Below are 18,735 nucleotides of genomic sequence, written 5' to 3' on the forward strand. Positions count from 1 at the left end.
TAAGAAACTCTCTGGGGAGAAGGCAGAGCCATTGCATGCCCTTGAGCAGCAGTACAACTAATAACGCCTTATTTACACATAGCAACTACAAATCACAGACAGCGAAGGAGAATAAAGGCATTTTCTGGATGGGGCATTGCTGAACGTGTTAGGCAGTCAGTAGGTGTTTGAGGAAACACCTCCAGCCTTTTCTGAGCCCCCTGCACATACAGGGGCTGGATGTCGGAGCTGTAATCTCTGTAGCGCTCCCCTGGGAGCTGGGAGCTTTGATTTTGCCCTGGCTAGGAGGTGGGCACCATGATGTAATGGCTAGATGATATTTATTAGCTAGCAGTCTCTGAGTACTTCCCATGTTTCACAATGTACTGGAGAAGATTGATCTAATTAAAGGAGTAGGGAAGAGAGTGGTCTCCCGTACTTGCCTTAGCAAAACCATTTGCTTCTGTGCACCAGCTCTCCTGTCCAGGAGCAGCCAGAGTCCCATAAGGATCGATGTGGGAGCACACAGAGCCCCTCTGCTTCATTTTCTCATTAATTCCTAATAAGCAGTGCCAGTGACAGCACGGCTCGGAGCTTTCCAGGCCCTCAGAGAATATTTTACTGTACTTATCCCTGAAGTTTGCACACACACAAAGCACGGGATCGGCATTCACCGAGTTTAGGTACTTCTCCAAAACAGCAATGTGCGAGTTTTGCTGTTGTGAGGGCTTCAGAGGTGTAAGGCAGTTAAAATCAGTTTGTTTTTAAAATGAAGATGAGATCATTAAGCCAGAAATGCCCTGCTTTGGAAACAACAGATCTGGATGTATTGTAGTCTTGAGGTCATTTAAAGACAATGTCCAATCTCATAGGCGAAGCCTGACGGATAAGTGTGACACGGGGGGCTACCTGGCATTCCTTATTGATGTTACATGATGCTGCGTCACGCTCCGGCACTGGAGGAAGTGATTCCTGCAAATGGCTTAGGAACAAATTCTCCAACCCTTATTCACTGCAGGTAACACCTGACTAGGTACGAAGCCTGCAAACACTCAAGCATGCAATTTTACCCATATGACCAATCCCACTGAAATAAATGGCACTAGTCACATGAGCGAAGTTATTCATGGCCCCGTGCCCAGGATCGGGGCTGTGCTAATCATTCTATCGATTCCAGCTGGATTATTCACGGACCAAATGGAAATCGATGTGAACGAGGATGTCAGAACATGGTCCCAAAGTTAGCGAAGTGCTTTAATATCCAGGAAACAGACACTTGAGATAGAAAGGCTGTAGAGTCTGGTAGGAAATGGGCTATGTGAGAAAACTATTAATGCACAGGCTGCTCTTCAGACAGTTTTCCAAAATTAATTCATCTCCATCACATCCTTATACAAAGGAGCTAAGGAAACACTATTACCACTTCACAGAGGAAGAAGCAGGTTGGTTTTGAGCTCTTTGGGGCTGGACCTGTTCTCCCATCACCACCACGTTTGGGCAACACCGAAAGTGGTGCAACCCTAATACTGATCATAGTCTCTTTACACCACACTGACACAAACAACATGACAGAAGTCAGCTGCTGATTTGCCCAGACTTGTGATAATTTAGGACTGGAATGAAAATATCCGTGCTGGTGACGACCTCACCACTTCCCCATTGCATCATGCACATGATGTAAATTACTCTATTATGACTAGTAATGCCTATGGCAGTTACATAACAAGTAACAAATGTCATTTTAAGGGGAGATTTTCCCACTAAAGAGGCCAAAGGTTGTGCCTTGCTCTGTATTTGTTACCAAGAAGAAAAAATTAGGTCTATTTTACGTGATGCCGTTCTTTGAAGAAACACTGTAATTTCACCTTCCCTCCCAGTGAAATTCAATATAATTATTTTAATAAGAGTAATAGCACAATCAGAGTATTGCTGCTCATTAATAAACTGCAATGTCTGCCCCTGCGTATTCCTAGTCCTCAGCAAGCGTGAGACCATTCAATCCAGGTGAACTCAGAATCAAAGAGAGTTTGGAAAAGCTGTAGTTCAGCTGGTCTGTATTAACATGACAACCTTCCATCACTTGTTAGGGTGATGGAGCACTCAGAAACCGAAGTTCCTGATGGTAAATAAAGTTTGAGGATTACTTTTGCACACCTAGTATGAGAAGTATTATCAGTGCAGTGGCTGCTTGGAAATGAGCACAACCAGCTGCAGCACTGGGCAGCGGCTGCTGTTCGGAAAAGCAGAAAACCTGTCAAGTGACGAGGATTTAGTTGGTTTCTCCAGTGCTTTTGCAAATCACTGATCTTACCCGTGAAGTGCCTCTGCAAAGACCCCTTTTGTCATCTACCATCACCCCACGGTTATATCCAACCTGGCTTTTATGTCAGCTCTTTAACAGCCCTGTGCCTGGGATCAGTGTGGTCCCAGCAACGGCAAGTTGTCTTCCAGCTGAGACCCCGCTGGAAGGACAGGACAGCAAGGTTCCTTCCACGTCCGCAGGGTCCCACCTGCCCTGCCTTTCCCTCTGGAGTCCATTCTTCATTCATGCCCTCTCACATCCCACCCATAGAAACCTCACTCTTGCCTCCTGGCTACCTCCAGGACACCACTCGCTGCTCTCAGCTTTATTCTCCCCAGTCACACCTCACATCCTCCGAGGACCAGGCCTTGCTGTTGGCACAGCAGAGCTTGAGAACAGGCAGTTTCTCACCACCAACAAAAAATGTCATTGGCTCCTCTACACCAGCGCTCCCCTTCTTGCTCCCTGCGGGGGAGTGGGGACCAGGACGTGGGTGCTGAGACCATAAGCATCGGTGCATCTCTGGCCAAAGATGCTGCTGCTTGTTGACAGTGGGTGCATCTCCGGTGCTTGTGGTATGTACCAAGTTCCACCTTGTGGTGACACTGAGAATGGGCTTCTCCACAAAGCCTGTGGCAGCATCAGCAAACGTCCTTCTCTTCCTTACATCGGCTTTTCTTGCCCACTCTACTTCCCTTCCAGGGTGCTTGAGAGGTCCTGCTGAGCCGGGGCAGTGTGACCTTAAAGTTTCATAGAGGAGGAGTTCTCCCCAAGTATCATGTTGTTGCTGTCCTTCAAATCACTGCCTAAAACCTTCCTCCACTGGCACGCTGGCAAGAAGCCATATGATGGGCATGTTTCTGGTGCACTGAGATCAGCACTGTCACCCTGCCCAATATATCTCAACCCCGCTTTCTCTCTGTATCCTTTGGCTGTCTCGGCTTGTCTGCAAGGTCTCTGGGAGGACAATGGTCCCTTCTCCAGCTCTGCTCTGATCAGTCCACGCAGCCCAGCCATCTTTCCCCAAAACAGGTGGCTATATCCAGACTGCCTACTGGGAAGGACTGCAGGCCCGTGACATCACCCAGATCATGCTATGTGCTAGCTTGCTGTGGATCAAAATCACACTGGGGCATGTGGCTGGCAGTTAAACGGTGCAGAGTCCTGGCCCTGGTTTGTGTAGACAAAGCCAGGCTGCCTGCTCAGACATTTCACAGACAGTTCAAATTGTGACCTTTGTTTGTGAAAATCTTCATAAATCTTTCCGCCGGTCTAGGTCACTCGAAGGGAGCTTGGATCCATGCACAGCACTGGCTGTGACCCATCAAAAGCTACTGCCCTGCGCTTTTGATGAAATCCACGTAAAACACCTAACTAAAGTTCATTGCACTCGGGAACTCAAAACCAGACTGAAGGTTTGGTTCGGTCCTTCCACTGGTCCCTCCATCACGGTGCACACAGAGATTTGGCTGCAGAGTGAGAGGCACTAAAACAAACACTGGCTTGCAGGAAATTACAGCTTTTCCAGTAGCTGGTGTGAAAAGAGTGGGAAGAAAGTAATTGAAAAGAAAGATATCAACTTGATGGAAAGGACCAGCACCAACAGCCAGGAGCACTCATGCAGCTTAGTTGCCTAACTCTTAAGTCATGTTTCTGGGCACATGAAAGATGTGCCCATGATGAAGATGTTCTCTTCATAAAACCAAAGTCAATTGTAGGTGCATCCCAGCTTCATTTTTTAAAGGCCACTTAACAACTTTTCCCAACATTTTCTTCAAAGCTGAAATTTCTTCCACAGATGAAATGCAGGTCACTCTCACCGTTCTGTAGCAGGGCAAAATTTGTGCAATAATTAAATTGCACAATTGAATTATGCAAAACTAGGGAAAAAATCCTTTTTTTTTTCCCTAAATGATTTATCTGGAATTTCAGCAGTCTGTAACCTTAACCAAAAAGAGCCAACAAGACTTTTTGTGTGGTATCTCAACACAGGGCCTTAAAAGGTACCCCTGTGAGGGGCAGCCCAAGGTGTGAGAATTTCCTGACAGACATTGTCTAAATTGGGTCATTTGAGGTGTGGAAGTATCTCTTTCTTTAGAAGAAACTGTGGCAAAATCTTCTCTACCTGCATAAAGAAAAAGAGAAACCTCCATGTTTGATCAAGGTCTGCAGCCTTCCATTCTGGTGGGCTTGACTGAGTAAGGACTGAGACCCTCCACCCACGGTAAGGACCTAGGAGATGTGTGGGCTTGGGGCTGGTCTCGCACTATTTAGATATCTGAACAAGGGGCCAGGAGAAGACAGGGTACAATTCACCTGTCTAGATCCCTGTAAGCCTAAAATTTCTTGCAGACACCTACATTTAGCCAGCTGAATCCCACCCTGGATGATCAAATCACCAAGTATTTGTCTGCAGCTTTCCTTCATAAATACCTGTTTATATATTTCAATCTCCCTGTAAAGGAAATTATACTTTGCTCCGAAATCATCGACACCTTTGGCTCCCAGAGCTGCCTATCCAGTCAGCTGAGTTTCCGGATCTTGCACAAACCACTTCTTCCCCACACACCTCTCCCTCTTGCTTTTCCCTGTAGCTGGCTGTATCCTTTCATCTCTGCTACCTGCAGCAGTTTTCCAAGCAACGGCATTTCGTTCTTCCTCTTTCATTTCCTCATTAAGATCTATATTTCCCCAAGCATCTTCTTGCCCCGACTCATCTGCTTTCGGGCCTGATGTTGGGGCTTTGCACACCAGCAACAATCTCAAAACCAGCTGCGGGCTTTAGTTTTACTAAAAGACATTGCTCAGATTGGAAATTTAACAGCTTTTGTGTCAAAATAAAAGAAGACCCAAAATGAATTTTACTTCTCCTGTCTGAAAAAGGGACAAGGTGCATGTTTAAAGTACTGAGAAGTGTCAGCATTACAAATTCTCCCGCACTACTGGAAACACTACGTTTCAAAAACTCCCACGTAACTCATCCGGCATAACCTGTGTGCTTGGAGCATTTTGTTTGTAGGAAAGGAGGTCAAAGTTACCAGCTGCTTCAGAGCAGATCCCAGCTGATCCCAAGTAGCATTATCTCCACCCACAGAGGTTGAAGCCCAGAAGGAGCCTCCTCAGTGCTCCCAGCTAAGAAGGGCAGGTGGAGATGATTCATTTAGAAATTTAAATCTAGAAGTTAATCCTCAGGACTAGCTGACAGAAGAAACAAGGAAATTGCTTGTTTTGTAGGATTTTACTAACCCTTCCCTGCTGATTCTCACCCTGGGCTCTGGCATAAGGCGTTCCCATAATGGGGCGGTGGCATTCCCTGCACAATGTACACAGTGTCTTGGATGAAAAAGTCAGCGTATAAGAATGAAGCATAGTACAAATTAGCTATTCTATAATCTGTGCGAGCACAAGGGCTCCCAGTTCAGAAACAAACCAAGTTCATGAGGCAAGAAAAAGGTTATTAATAGCCCACAGAGACTAGCAGATTCATTGCATACTAAATGTAGATGACCCTTTATAAAATAAGCAACAAGAAGTCCATCCAGCTGAATTAAACACATTCAAAATAAAAGGCACAGACCACTAAATCACAGCAGCTACTCTGGCTCTGCGGACAAGGGAGCATACTCAGTTTTCTTCCCAGGACTCAGATCTCATCCAAATGCAGAGTAAACAAAACTATACAAACTTTTCAGAAACTCTCATCTACAGTAATACCCGCTTCTGCTACTGGACGATATCTCAGGTGTCTCCTGCTGACTGTCAGATATTTTACTGAGACTGAACCATGTGCCGGTGGTTAATTCTGACATGGTAAATACAGCTATTGTTCTACCTGTGTTGGAAAAAAAAAAAGAGAGAAACTGAAGGAAAGAAACTGAGTTTCGACATACAGCCATAGACAAAACATATCTATAAACCACAGTATCTGAGAAATTTCTGACAAACTACATAGCACAAGTCTGATCCTGCTAACAAATCAACATGTGAGCAACTTTTCTTGTCCAAGTAGTCTGGCATTCAGAGTGACTTTGGCACTTGTGTGTGTTATGTGTCAAGGAACTTCAGTAAATACTTTTTTAAAAGCTTGGCTCATTCAACACTTGTGTATTTTTCTGCTTGAGTCAAGAAAATAGATTAACAAACAGCCACTAAATTCTTCTTGGTTCCTAACCCCAGAAGACTAAATAATATTCACTGAAAAATTACTCACAGGCCAGAATAGGAAAGATTTTAATAGTTCCAGATGTATTTCTTAGCTTTCTTTCCCCAGTGGCTGTATAAAGAATGAGATACCTACAAAAAGTGTAACATTAACCTCTGTTTCACCTTCCTGTCAGATTTCTAGCATCTGGGAAAATCAGAGGGAAGATTTCTTGAGCCTGGAGGAATCTTTTCACATTTCTCCTGGTAATGCTAAACTGATTATGTTTATGGTCAATCACTTACTGCTCTATTAGTTTATTCTTGTTTATAGGTTATCTATAGTAAGAAAGCACCTATCTCATGAAATAAAAATAAGCACTATAGATTTTTCCCATTTCTGTGAGATCACAATATCCCATTTCAATCTGTAGCTATCACAGCCCTGAGTCGTTTCTGCTCATCAGAGTAAGTAAAATACAATGAAGAGGTAACAAAGCAATATATTAAAGTCAGACGAGGGCATAAGGGATGTTTCATTACCCTGTCTATCAGACAAGCCTCCCAGTCTTGGTAGTAATTGAATCTTCCTAAATCTCACTTGCTGGAAGGGCAGAGAGGATTTCTTTTTTAGAAAAATTACTTATTTTGTACTTAACATTTATAGAGTCTTGGGGGCACACCCTGAGCCGAGGTGATTTATCCTGGCTCTGCTTTCTTCACCAGAGCCCAGAGAGTTTACTTAGTTGAGCATCTGTCCCGCTCTCAGTTTCACCATAAAGGGGAGGAGATTTGGATCAACTTTTCTGGACTTGCAGACACTTAACCAGACAATACACCCTTTCTAGCAACACAGCTAACCTCATTAACAGAGAAAAATCTGTCATCTCTCTCTGTAACACCGATTAAATACTGCATTACTTCCAAATGAGAGAATGGGGAGGCAAAGGAGGGGGGAGAAGAGAGGAGGAAAAATAAAGCTCTTGAACAAGATAAGAGAGCAAGGACATTTCTACAGACTTACTGTTGCAAGCGAGGAAAGTACCATTCGATTCCATTGCTGCAAAACAAGCAGATGTGCAGCAGCAGAAAGGGCTCCGGGAAACAGCTGTGCCCAGATGTTAGCGCTGGCCCGGGGTGGAAGCCAGACCCGCAAGGCTCCCCCTGCTCTCTGCTCCAGTATTCCCCAACGTCAGCTCCCTTCGGAGAGGCCTGCTCCTTCCCCTTGGCTGGAAATGCGTCTTCGCTATGACTCCTCATTTATTTCTCTCCCGCATCCGCACGCCACTGCCTGCCCAGCGCATCGACTGAGGCCAAGCGCCCGAGCCCCAGCGCCGCGCTGGCCCTGGCTCCTCCCTGCTGAAATCTGGCGTCTTCACCGCTGGCCCAGCCTCCTGCTTTTGCTACCGCTGCAGCTTGACAACGATGCCTCTTTTCCTGTTGCTGGCACATTTTCACGCTCTGCTCCTTTCCGGCAAGGCTTCCAGAAGACATTGAGTGCTGCAAATCTGTCCTCCGTGGTCCCCAAATCAAGGAAAGGGTGTTAAACAGATGCCAGTGATGGGAGTCTAGGTCTAAAGGGCTTTTAGACACTGATAGGGGCATATTTCTTTTTGCAAGGAAAAAAAAAAACAGGTCAGAAATTGCCAATGTAGAAATGGAAGCTATAACCACAACCGCTCGCAGAGGCATGAGCTTAAGCAGAAGAAAAGTTGCTTTGCATTTGAAAGAGTGAGACAGAAAGCAGAAAAAAGTGCACTGTCCTGAGGATTTTACTGAGTGGAACTGATTTCTTCCACTCTGTCCCCTACTCTTGAATTAGATATTTTTTAAGGGTAGTAAGACAATGCTGGCAAACAGGGAGGGGGAAAGAAAGGGAATCTAGCGTGGGAAAATAAAGTTTCCCTCTACTTGAATGTTTGGGGGAGGTTTTTAGTTACTGTTTTGCTGTTGTTTATTTCTGTTTCTGGTTATTTAGGTTATCTTGATGCAAACAATTGATGGAGTTGTTGGCAGATTCGAAGCCCTCACTCCTCAGCAGCTGTAAATCCGGCAGCTCCACCGACAGAAGGGAAAGTCCCTCTCTGATGGTGACAGATCTGGGAGACACATGGTGACAAATACTTTGGGACTAGGACTGTTTGTCCCTCCCTGCCAGGAACTGGGCTGCTCCTTTGAGAGCCCAGACGTTGCTCTCAGGTTTTACAGTCCACAAATAATAGGGCTGCTGCCACCACTCAAGGAAAAATGCCCTAATATAGCAAAACTCCTCTGTGCTAGTACAAAACTAACAAAACCAAAGAAGTGGAGAAAATAAAGAGCAGAGATTTCACCCCATGACTCCTCAAAAGCCCACCCTTCTATCTCACAGCCACGCGCATAGCATGGGGGGGGCTCATCTCCTGCTAAACACTTTCCAAAGGGCTCAGGAAGGAGCACCCCTTTTGCAAACCCACAGACAAGGAGACATTGACCTGGACAGGGGCAAACTGTTTGGCAGCAAGGTCAGTCACTGGCAGGCAGGACAGCAGCTGGAGGCACCCAAGAGATTCCTCGTACAGCCTTAAAAGCCTCGAGGCAGGGGCATTTCCGGAGGACACCACCAAAACCAGTCGCCCTTTCAGCTGACGGGGAAGAGTACTGGAGGGAGTGTACAAGAGGCTGGTGGATGAGTCAGCCAGACTGGAAACTCCGGTAAAGCTGAGGTGATGAGGACATTATGGTTTTCACAAGGGAGAAAAGTAGAGAAGAGCAGTTTGAAAGTGGAGATGGGAAACGGCATTATAGTAACTCCTTCGCTCTTCTTTATACCGCACCCCAATGCATCCTCACGCTGCCTAACATGAGCTCCTCACTTAGAGACGTACCAGCCAGTATCTCTACGCTCTCTGTGGCAAAGAGGGGAGATGTAAGAGAGCTATGTTAGTCCCAGAAACAATGAAGGCCATATTCTGGATAGAACCCCTTCACAGTAACACAGGGCATGATGGCACCAAGACGTGACCGTCGCTCCCCTGCACTGCTGTGAACACCACTGTGATTGCACTGACTGCCTCAGGCTGGACAGAGCATCACCAAGGGAGCGAGACTGAGTCTCTCTGCCATCATCCCTTCAGATTTTAAGATGATCGTCTGCATTTACCCCTTCATGACGGCCTTCTGTAACTTCTTGTGCTTCTTTCTTGCCGTGCTGCATTCTCCATGATGACAGCAAGTAGTAGCATAAATGGTGCCTGTTACGAGGATTCACAAAACCTTGCCCGATTTTTCACTTTCCCCCATTACACTTACTCTCCCTGCTTCTGTATACGTCCAGAAGCATCACCGTTTTGGCTGCTTTGAGCGCTTTGGCACCTTTCTGCCACCCTAGGCTAAGTCATCGCTATTCCTAAATCCTTGATGGGATTGACATTGTATGTGTGCTCAGAGCAAGCCTGGCACTCGCAGACAGCCTTGCATTCCTTGCATTCATCAGAAAGTACAGCAGTCACCATCAGAGCCGGTGATATCCTGCAGCAAACACCCAGAAGCCGAGATCACACAGCACAGGTCTCATCAGAGCCTTGTTTCAGAAGGCAACAGTCCGTTTAGCTATATTTCTGCATGCACACCATATACACTTGGATTTGCTTTCCTTTGCATTGCCAAAACCAATATATGTCCAGAATAACAATGAAACCAAAGTGACATAAGGAGCTACGGGCCTCCTGTGAGCTGCAGAAATCCAACTAACAAACAATATTCTAAGAATAATATAGCAGTTTAAGAATGTCATATGAATCAAGTCTCTGATCCCCATTTTAGATCACTGCACTTACTGTATTCCTTCCTGGTTTGGATTTTGGCAGATCCAGAAGGTGCAAGGTGCAAAGCAGGATTGCTCTCTGCCTAGTTAAACCAGCTTCACAGCCGAGTGGCAAGTTTAAAACTGGTGACAGAACTGCAGAAAGTCAGTGTTCATCTGGAAGCCCTAAGAGAGCAGTTCATTTTAGAACAAAATGTGTAGTTAAGATACGCTGCAGCCCACTGTTGCTGTATCTTTGCTTATTTTTTAAAAGCTGTCTGAATTTCTGACTGCTTCTTCCCTGTTCTGAATACAGCTCCTAAGCTCTATCCACCAACTTGCCCACAACAGTTTTGCGGCTCTTGATCTTTGAGATCAAACCAGGATTTGAAGGGGAGAGTTCAGTATGATTAAAATTAAACAGCACTCCTTTGTGCATGTTGTCTCTACTCACAGCAGCAATATTATTGCTAAGGGTCGAAGTTAAATACATACAATTTATTCTGAGCAGATCGGTCCCGGCATCCATAAGGTGGCATTTTGATACCTTTTTTAGGCACTGCAGGTTTGTCTTCTCTGCTTTAAAAATTAACTTTTACAGTGAGGTAACAACAGGACTGTAAAATCTTTTCTTTTATTGCAAGGTAACTGAGCGAGTGATCGCATACACTCTGCCCATGCTGACTTAGCTCCATTTATTCCTTGATAAAATTGCCTCCTCCAGGATATTACAGCAGGCGAGTCAACATGCATTGATTGTTTTGCAGGAAGAACACACCATTTGTAGCAATGAAGACAAAACCTAACAGAAAAACCTGCTTTCCTGAATTCCACAAATACATTATAGATTACAAGGAGGGCTGGATTTATTCCCTCTGGACTCCTGTCTGCACCACCCACAATGAGTGACTTCACTGCTGAGCCCGGCTTGGTGTCTCCCAGCTTTCTGCACACTGCAGGTTATTACATTTAATGGCTCCCCCAGACTTAGGAAGCCGCTTTATTTCCCCGCCATGTTGTCATGGATTTTAATCCCCAAATCATCCTGCCGGCTGAAGAGGAATGTGAGGAATTCCCTGTGGTGTCGCAGCCACGTGTCTCTCCACCTTTCCGGTGTTCCTTGGAGTCAGGATCCTGGCTGCCCATGGCTGTGCCTGGACCTAAGCTCCTCCTCACTACCTTCCCAAAAGGAAGGCAAGGTTGGGGTGAAAAAGTAGAATACCAATAAAAATTAAAATGATAGGATAAGGGCAGGTAAATCAAGGAGAGGAGCAGGCAGTTGTTGTAGGACTTCTTCTTGCCTTTGATGCACAGGGTTTGTTCTCCTTGTTTGCATGGGTAGGAGCTATAGGATGGGATCCATATGCAGAATAATGCATTAAAGGGAATATTTAGAAATGCCAGTGCAGGAGGGAGAGGATAGGAAAGGACCCGAAGTCTACATCGCAAAATTTTCTCAGGTGTGGAAAGAAACCTAGGCGTGGCAATGACTCAGAAAATAAGCAACCTGTTATTTTTTGTTCCTTTCTCCTCAGCCTTTCCCCTCCAAGGGAAATGCTCCCTTGAGGCTCTGGCACCCAGGAGGGAGGGACAGCACAGCTCCTCCATCCTGCTCCCAGCCCTCCCCTCCCCTCGGCGGCAGAAGAGGGCTCTCAGGGCTGGAGGAGGGACCAGGACTCCCATTTCTCAGTCCCACCGCAGAGGGGTGGAGGGAGTATGCATTTCTTGAGCAGGAATCTCTGAAAAGGAAGAGGCCAGAGGTGCTGTGAGATCCTCCTTGGGGCTTCTCTCTGGACTTATGTGCATATGGATTTGCTGCACAAACATGCCTGTGGCAGCAGGAACTAAGGAGCTGCTTCTCCCAAGTTGCTCTCAGGGTGGGGAGATGAGGCTCCTGGGAGGTGGAGAAGGGAAGAGAGGACATATCGCAATATGTGCATCATCCTCCCGGACTATCACAAAAGGCCTTTTCTCAGTCCTGAGCTTCAGGCTTATGCCAGTGACAAGTCTGGTACCCCCAGATCCTGATTAAAGGAGGCACAAAGGCCTCACAAAGCCCATTTTGCTCCACAGCCTCTTAAATTTGGCTCAGCCACAGCCCAGACTTGGGCTCAAAGACCTCCCAGCAAAGACAGCAAGAACTGAGCCACACTCAGCTCTTTGCTGTCGCTGTTTAAGACAGGCCTTTTCATTGCACAAAATCACCTTCCAGCCAAAGAGACTCAATCACCAAAGCGCACACCATCAGACAAAGGCAATTACATTTCAAATTAATAGAAAACCCCAAAACCTGTTTTCGGTGCCCTGCTTTTTTCTTGTCCGTACCATCATTTTCTGAGCTCGTTAAGAAGACTCAGGGCATTTCTAGGCCTGGAGACAGGCTGCAGGATTGGCACGGCCTTCCCAAAGCAAAGCTGCCACTTTTCTAAAGAGTGCAAGGTCAGTGCCATGATATTTTACCAAGGGACAAGTCCTAAAGCCAGGACACACCTTGATTAACCCACTTGTGCTCTAGCCATATAAGTGAGCTTGAAAGGAGCTAAATGTCAGCCAGGCTGGGTGAGGAGCCTGCCTCCCTCTGTAACCCACCCTCCAACACGTGTCTACACAGCTTGCCAAAATCATCAGTGGAACTGGAGTTGAGCAAAGTCAAGGAGAGCTCCCTTTTCTCGCACACCTACACCCCTTTACATTCTCCTCCTTTTTTTGTGCACACACAGCCCAGCCCAGGCAGCAAAGAGCACTTGCGGTGTTCAAAGCCAAAAATGTTTGCAGGGGTCAATTCAACGGCGAACGATGAATCCCAGCAAACCCAAAGCAAATCGGTTTACCTGTCTCCACTCTGAAAGCATGACTCCAGTGTTGGTTTAATTGTACACAGTGGAAGGAGTAGCTTTTCATCTCAGAGGAATGCTACACCGCCTGATCATCAAGTATTTCCTATGGACAAGATGCCTCCTGGCTCCCTCTGCCTTTCAGACTCTCACACACACCCTCCTCATCACACAGAAATGTTCCCAACTGCCTCTCCCAAAGACAACAGCAAGGTGCTTTGTTTGCTTTACAAAAACGACTGAGGAGTTCTGCGACTGTGACACAGCAGGAGTGTGGGAAGCATTTGAGGGTTATATGGCCAGCAGGGAGCTTTGGTAGCCACGTGTTATTTTTTTGTCAGCAGGAGGATTACTGAAACCAGCACAAAAGAAAATGTCATATTAAATAGAGTTCATGTCAATGCATAAGCGGGACTGGAATTTTTCAGATACTTCTGTTATGGTCTGGCTGTTCATTGGACTGTGTTTTCATGTCTTTTCCCAGTCTGTTTACCGTTTTAGATGGGGTGTCTTACCATCCTCAGATCATCTGATCTCTCTACATTGAACTGCCATGTAAATAAGTCAATAATAGATGGACAGCAAAATGTAAATGCCTTTTACATTTTGGGAACTGCTCAGGGCTCTTATTAAGCAGTCTATATATCAATTTGGAAGGCCAGCTCCAGTCACCCTGATGACTCACCTTTTGTAAAGGTATCATTACTCTTTTGTTATCAGTACTTCCTTTCATTAGGTGGACATAGTTCTTGTTGATAACAGGTTGCACTCCCTGCCTATGCAAGATCTGGGATTCAAAGGACTGATCCTGCCACTGAGACTGCTCCACCCAACATTTACCTATCCGTGAATTTTCCCAACACTGCCAGGTTTCTAGCAGCTGCTGTCCTTCACCTGCAAGAAACACATTGCAGTGTGGGGAAGAGCAGCCTCATGGCTCGGCAGGAACTGGCAGAGCTCAGCACCTTTGGAAATCAGGTTCCCTTAAGAGATAAATTGGAAAAAGCTCAGGAGTGGGATTTATGACTCTGCAAAAACAGTGGGATTATTGGATTTGTGGACAACTCACTGGACAAAGTAATTCACTGTAGTTTATAAACTAGGCTGGAATGGAATTAACACAACACAGTGTCGTAAAGTTCAGAGAACGGGTAGGGCAGCCAGATGCCTTGTTTATCACCACGGACAGCTGTGCCAAAGTATCTTCAGACTGAATGATGTTGATGTATACATCTGCATTTAAACCATTTATTGCAACAGTTACTCCCATTCAGGAGAGTAGTACATGGCCACAGGAAAAAGAAGCGACAGATGCTGGGATGTGTAAAACTAAACCTGCTGCTGGCATAATCCCATACAAGTCCCATTAAAATTAATGAAGTATTTCTGCTTGAGCAGAAGATAAATTTGACTTACTAAGCCAGAAATACACCTACCTGACTCTGTATGTCTTAAGTATTTGGAGGGTTTTCCCTCTACTTAGTGTAAGTAATCAAGAGCAGCTCTAACCACCAAATAGAGCAATAAAACAATCAAAAGAGTCATCTATTACTGTATTGGTCACAATTAAAGACTTAAAGAGTTACCAGCTCAACAAATCTCACATTGATTTCAGACTGAAAAATTATATGAAAATAGAGGAAAAAGCAAGATTATGCATAAGATTTGGGAATAAAAGACCTAGGTTTCTCTAGTTATTCTAAAAAGCTCATTATAACCCTAGGAATTTCAGTATAAATGAGACACTTAAATAATTTGTCCTCTGTTCAATAGTACTAGGTATGATTTAGACATCTCACTAATTTTGTCTTCAGACTAATTTTAATTTGCGTTGAAAGTTTTATTTCATATTTGTTTACCTAATTTCTGCCACTACAAGATAGATTTATGAGTGTCTGAGGGTCATTTTTGTGCATTGCTATGCTTTAACAAATTTAGGATTAAGTGAGCCTTCTAATGTTGAATTCCCGACTTTAAATATTTTGATTTTGTGATAATGAAGATGTCTTTACCAGAGAGCTGTACAGAAAAGTACATTTAGTCTTAATCACTTATTAGCAAGATTTTTGGGGGGGAGGGGACCCCAGAGACTTCTTTTAAAGCTATGAAAAGCTCATCTATTAACAGTGAATGAGAAGCTCAAAGAAAATGTCATGCATACATTTCATCAACTTCTCAGTTCAGTGCATCAGTAAACAGCACACATCAGCCACACAATACTAGACAACTACATATGATTTATAACTGTGTGAATGATTTAGTAAATCTGACCTTTAATATGAAGTTAACGTTGTGTGAATGAGAAACAATAACCTAATGGGGAACCTAGTAACGTACTAGACTTACTGGTATGAAAACATTACGTGGAGTGATTATCACTGCTAGGAAAGAGAACAGTGGGAGACTGGTCCCAGGGTCCTGCCACTTTTATCCATTAATGGCTTCTTCTGATATATTCCAGATTGCAACGGAGCTGAGACACCGAGCTTCACAACCACGAACATCCAGGTTAGCAAGCACATTTCTAACCTTAAAAGACCACAGGCGTTAGGCCAAGTCATCTGCTGTCTGGAATGCTTGACATGCATCTCTTCTTTCTTGCACCGTTGCTTCTTTACAGCCAATAGCACTGGGGTATACAAGTTAAGTATGGAGGAGGGTTGATGATTAATGTCATAATGGTTCCTTTTAATATACTTCATCTGTCAGCTTAATTCTCTGTAACTGGGATAATCACAATAATTAGATGCAATTGTTCATACCATTACCTAATTGCAGCTTTTTTCAGTGTAGCCAACTCACATGAATTTTAAATGCACAGAAAATATGGAAAGTCTGTTTTACACCTACATTTTAGAAAATCTTATTATGTATAAGAGTGCCCACAAGTTTAAACCGCACATGAGGATCTTGTGATTCCAGAGTGTGCAACACAGGTAATCACTGATGTTACAAGTCAGGGATTTTTATTTCTGATCCTAAAGAGTTAAAACTACAATTCACACAGGCTCAGTGACATCAGACTTCCCTCCACCCCCATCTGAACAATTCATGCAGAGTACAAAAATGTTCTTGAATTGGTAACATCTCCAGAGCAGATGTTTATACAGAAAGTATGCAAGGAATACCTGTGTCTCCCAGAGTCCTAGTGAATGGCCAGCATTTTTGGTGTTAATTTATAATCAGCCATGTCTTTGAAAATCCAGACATGAGACGAAGAGAAAAACACATACTGAAATCATTTAGGACCCCCAGATAAAGATCAGACAAGGTGACAATTTGTTACTAGATTAATTTTTAGATTAACATATTTCCTAAATGAATAAGAGGATGAATTTGTAAAATCTCATCAAATGTATTCAAAAAGAGTATTCATAACCTCTAATTTAGCTTCTTTTAGTATCTAGTTTCATTTCATAAGATGAAAGTTAGGAGCACAGTTCAATAAACTGTCACTGAAGAGACGGGAGCCTTTCAAAAGAATGAAGAGGACCAAATTAAGATGCTGAAGTATCTCAAAATAGACAGAGTAAATACCCTTCAGAGATACAGTGTTGTAAGTCTGAGATCATATGCTTCATCTTTATTACAAAGGAAATAAAGAACCTTTGCTTTAAGTGCAAAGTAGAACTCAAGTTTATATATAAAGGTGCAGCTGCTACTTCCAAAATCATACATTTATATTCCTGAGAGAATCAAATACAGTCACATTCCTCTGGCCGGTGATGTTATTTGGATTTTTGAAAAGAAAACACCAAGGGGATATCAGGGTGCAGAAAGAACCATAAAAGTTGCCCATTGAGGAAGTATTTTATTATTTTTTGGTGCCTCCTCATCAGTTCTGCAAGCCTGGTGCAGCCAAAGCAAAAAGGTTAAATGACTCATTTCCTTCCTGCTCCTGCTGTAGGGCACCTAAACCAGCAAAGCCTTTACACAGACGCACACCCCCTCCGATTGTAGGAGACCTGGTTTGTGCAACTGTGTGCAGACGTGCCTGTGGGAACAATACCTGGAAATTAAAACACAGAGCTATCTGATTGCTATTAATATATACTATTGGGATGCCAGCTACGAGCTTGCAAGCCGTACAAGAACCAGAGAAGAAAACTCTGAAGCTGTGGTCTGGGCCTTGCCTTTGAGTTCGTGGCACCTCAGGCACCCACCTAAGCTCCCCAGGGCTTCCTTCATCCACCTAGTCCAAATTATGCCAGCAGCTACCCCTGTGTCCACCCTGTGACCCTTGAATCCTGAAAACTTCACCCTCCCCACTCTCTCTGGCCACGTGCTTGCTGGAGCAGATGGTGAGAATCCCCACCAACATTTATTTTTCTACAGAAAATGCGCTTGTAGCTGACACACTCCTGCTTATATCAGTGGTGGATCTCCTTTAGATGAAAGGTGAAAAGGGCTGCTCTGCCAAAACAGAGGACAACCCAAAAACCCGACTTTGGCTGCTTTTTGAACCGTTTCACTTAAAAGTGTTGCAACCGTGTCGTGTCTCAGCACAAGAATATGCCAGTTGGACATGATGGGACATGTTCTCACTGTTTTATGCCTTATATTCTTCAGCTCCAATGAGGATGCAGACCTGATGCTTTTAATTCCACGGCGCTAGCTGCAGCCCAGGTTAAAATGAGCTTTTGAACCATTTTGCTCACTTCCTAATGCATCAGGGATAATTCTGGGCTGCACTCTGGAGATGCAGGGGTGTATACTTTTCAGGCCAAGTGCAATCAAAAAAAGAATTCACCCTTTCTGCTGAACGTGAAAAATATGGTGAAGCCCTCAAAATGCAAGCATTTCTTTTTGCATTAGGAAACCAGTTGCTTTCAGGTCAAAATTAACACTGTAATGGATTCCATGCTAAACTGTAGCACTGAGGGTCAGGCCATACTTTGATTGTTAATCTGTCACTTGACAGTCTCTGGGTGCTCCTGTGGGGGCAAAGTGCTGCTCCTTGAACTTAACAACTTTAAAAACAGTACTTGGCTGCCTAAACACAGAAGCCTTAGTGTCATTTCAAGTGCTGCAGGATGTCCCAGCTGGCTGCCTGCTTGTGTTCCAGAAGGCTGTCAGTCTCCAATAGATCATGTGTCAATGTCTGCCAGTCTCTGGCAAATGCATTATGTATCCTTGGGCGTCTTACATGACAGGCACCTGAATGTAGGCAACTGTAGGCAACACTGTCCCAAGAGCAAAACCTTCCCTTGGGAGACCTTTCCTTGCTCAGAACCCTAAGGAAGCTCTTATGCTAGAAATAAGCCCTGAAGTGTTAAAAGATCATGTAACTAGCCCCTAGAATAGCCTGCCTAGAGACAAGTTATAATACAAACACAAGTAATAAGCTTAATAGACGAGTTATTAGGTGCGGTTTACAGCAGGGCATAATGGGGGAAAAACAGTCATTCTGGGACCTCCCCACTAGAGTAATTCCTTGTCTCAGTGCCCCAGGTGAAGGCCAGTTAGATGGCAATAAATTAAGGTAAATGGAAACAACATAGCCCTTGCTTCATGATTTCCTGGGCACAGTAAAGGGTACTGCTGAACGTGTCCTGCTAGCCTGGGCAGAAAAGAAGATGCTGATTCTGTAGGCAGGTATCAGTTCATCTAGCTGGTGAATGAAGCTGCCTCCTCACCGTCTTTGATCCACTGCAGGGCTCACATGGAAAAGCATATGCAAGCCTGCTCGTTTGGCT

Source organism: Pygoscelis adeliae, unplaced genomic scaffold, assembly GCF_000699105.1.
Source record: "Pygoscelis adeliae isolate BGI_AS28 unplaced genomic scaffold, ASM69910v1 Scaffold88, whole genome shotgun sequence".
In the NCBI taxonomy this organism is placed as follows: domain Eukaryota; kingdom Metazoa; phylum Chordata; class Aves; order Sphenisciformes; family Spheniscidae; genus Pygoscelis; species Pygoscelis adeliae.